The sequence below is a fragment of the Anolis sagrei genome, chromosome Y, assembly GCF_037176765.1.
Source record: "Anolis sagrei isolate rAnoSag1 chromosome Y, rAnoSag1.mat, whole genome shotgun sequence".
In the NCBI taxonomy this organism is placed as follows: domain Eukaryota; kingdom Metazoa; phylum Chordata; class Lepidosauria; order Squamata; family Dactyloidae; genus Anolis; species Anolis sagrei.
In genome coordinates this window covers 52,200,595-52,203,739 of record NC_090035.1, presented here as the reverse complement: position 1 = coordinate 52,203,739, position 3,145 = coordinate 52,200,595, and the positions used below count along the sequence as shown (strand labels likewise).

General features: G+C 48.9%; 1 pseudogene; it reads left to right on the top strand.

The window, feature by feature from the left end:
- Nucleotides 1-647: 647 nt before the first annotated feature.
- On the top strand, nucleotides 648-717 carry LOC137095744 (U6 spliceosomal RNA; annotated as a pseudogene).
- Nucleotides 718-3,145: the final 2,428 nt, after the last annotated feature.

The window sequence follows — 3,145 nt, the reverse complement described above, 5'->3', positions numbered from 1 at the left end:
AGCTAAATGCATACATGACAACCATGGGAATGACTAAAGAAAGGGTGCAGAACAAGCGTTGATGGAAGCAAACAGTAGTACTTTGGCCACATCATGAGGAAAGGAGAAGTCAAGCTGGCCTTTGAGCGAGAATACCTGCCCTTGATGGCACAGCACACTGTACTGAAAAGATGCAGTGAAAGCAAAATGCAAATGTCACTCCGGCCGGCAGGACTCGGCAGATGTAATTTATTTGTGGAAGCTGATTTCAAAGTAAAATGGTTTAAGAAAATGGGATACACAGCCCTTGGGCCAAGCTGGCCAGAGTCAGGCAAAGTATGTGGTTTGTGGCAGCACTTTTCTAAGTACATTGCAGTTTCAAAACGGGTTTGACCCCTTGGCCCCAGCAGAAGACTTTCCTTTTGGGATATGAGGAATCTTCCAAGGGAATTTAAAAAGACATACGTCACTTCTCCTGGAAACTACAGAGACGTTGCCTGCCAAGCTGGGGCACTGGGAATGACTGCTTGCCTGCTGTGAAAGCTAAATGCATACATGACAACCAGAAGGGTGCCCAGGAATGACTGCTTGCCTGTGTGAAAGCTAAATGCATACATAACAACCGGAAGGGCACCCGGGATCGACTGATTACCTGCTGTGAAAGCTAAATGCTCGCTTCGGCAGCACATATACTAAAATTGGAACGATACAGAGAAGATTAGCATGGCCCCTGCGCAACTGGAAGGGCGCCCGGGAATGACTGCTTGCTTGCTGTGAAAGCTAAATGCATACATGACAACCGGAAGGGTGCCGGGAATGACTGCTTGCGTGCTGTGAAAGCTAAATGCATACATGACAACCGGAAGGGGCCCCGGGAATTATGGCTCTCCTGTTGTGAAAGCCCAATGCATACGCCACCTCTCCTGGGAACTAAAGAGACGTTGCCTGCCATGCTGAAAACTGAACTTCTGACTCTACCCAAAGATGGGAAAGAGGATTAAAAACTTCTGAACCAACGAACACCTACTGGTTCACGGGGGATTGGTGGGGGACGGCAGAGATGCTGTGAAAGCTAAATGCATACATGACAACTGGAAGGGGCCCTGGGAATGACTGCTTGCCTGCTGTGAAAGCTAAATGCATACATGACAACTGGAAGGGCGCCTGGGATTAACTGCTTACCTGCTGTGAGAGCTAAATCCATACATGACAACCGGAAGGGCGCCTGGGAATGACTGCTTGCCTGTGTGAAAGCTAAATGCATACATGACAACCGGAAGGGCACCCGGGATTGACTGCTTACCTGCTGGGAAAGCTAAATGCATACATGACAACCGGAAGGGGCCAAGGGAATGACGGCTCTCCTGTTGTGAAAGCCCAATGCATACGCCACCTCTCCCGGGAACTACAGAGATGTTGCCTGCCAGGCTGAAAACTGAACTTCTGACTCTACCCAAAGATGGGAAAAAGGATTAAAAACCTCCTAACCAAGGAACACCTACTGGTTCACGGGGGGTTGGTGGGGGAGGGCAGAGATGCTGTGAAAGCTAAATGCATACATGACAACTGGAAGGGGCCCTGGGAATGACTGCTTGCCAGCTGTGAAAGCGAAATGCATATGTGACAACCGTAAGGGTTCTCGGGAATGACTGCTTGCCTGCTGTGAAAGCTACATGACAACCGGAAGGGGACCCGGGAACGACGGCTCTCCTGTTGTGCAGGCCCAATGCATACGCCACCGTGCCGGACACCCCCCCCCTCAGTTTTAGACTGAACGCTTGCCTGCACTGAAGGCCAGCGCACCTTTCTGGCCACCTCAAAGCCCTTCAGGGGCCATTAACCCTTAACCCCCCCTGGAGGAAGAAGATGGAAAAAAATGAATAAGAAAGGCTGGTGGACAGGGAGATGAACAGTGAGGGGACAGTGGTCTTGATCAACGGAAGCAGTGGGGGGATCCATCTGAGTATGAAGCCCACACTGCTTTGGATGTCTAAGGGAAGAGGAAGAATCCTGATGCCAGCAATGCATAGAAATTGTCATTCAAAGACAAAGGTCACATTGGACCACATCCCTGGGACCACTAAGGAGTGGCATCTGGCTGGGAGAATCAAAGGAAGTGGATTTCAAATGAAAGGGGTGCAGATAATCCGTCGACGGTAGCGAGGTGCGAGAAAAGCTATATCTTAACATAGTCTCCTCCCATTCCCCTACCCAGTACGGTAGTGACCCACATCAGCAGAAGCATAACGCCACATGAAAACATGGGAAAGTACAACATACCCCAAGGAGAGTACTGCTGCCAGTGCAGACAATGTCAAGAAAGGAACTCGAGCAACGAGGCATTGCAACGATGGGGCCTTGGCACAATAAACAGGAGACCTGAACGACCCACCAACACACGGCAGTCAACCTGGCAGTCCAGAAAGTCATCCACAAGGTAGCAGCTTGCAGTTTAAGGGCAGGTCAGATGTTAAGGAAGAAAAGGGGACCAGGTTTCCTTTCATGTCAAAGTCGTAACAGAATACAAAATCAGGTCTACCTTGCTGGCCTTTACTCATGAAGTACCTATGTTAAAAACCCAGCCATTAACTTGACTTCAAACTCGCAAGTATTACTTCCACATACGCAGGGAAAAGAAAGGCAAATCCAAAAATACCAGGCAAGAAATACACAACGCAGGACAACTCAGCAGAGTAGCATACACCACTCAAAGATAGGATTTGGACAGTTAGGCTCCAGAAGGGAAGTTCAACAGGATACTGGACATGAGACAGGGAGCAGGTGGTGTACTCTGAAGGAGCAGGAAGCAGTAACACCCATAGAGCAGAGAGTGTTGGTTCCTCCCAAAGACTGTCAGGGACGAAGTATTGGCCTACACTCAGCAACCAGCCAGACAGCTCCAACAAGACAATTGGTACAACAGTAGAAAATGTCACATTGAAGATGTCTTCTTTCGATGCCACTCAGGAGCTGATAAGTCACCGGACAATCACTGTTAAACATCAGCAAGGTGCAGAACACAGCCAAAACACAGTATGGATATTGACACCACTAACAACAGACAGATGGAGAAATTCCCTTGGCCAGAATATAAGGAATAGTCACGCAACAATGACAGCTGTTGTGTAGGGGTGTTAGAGTATCACGACTAAACCATGTGTGTTAA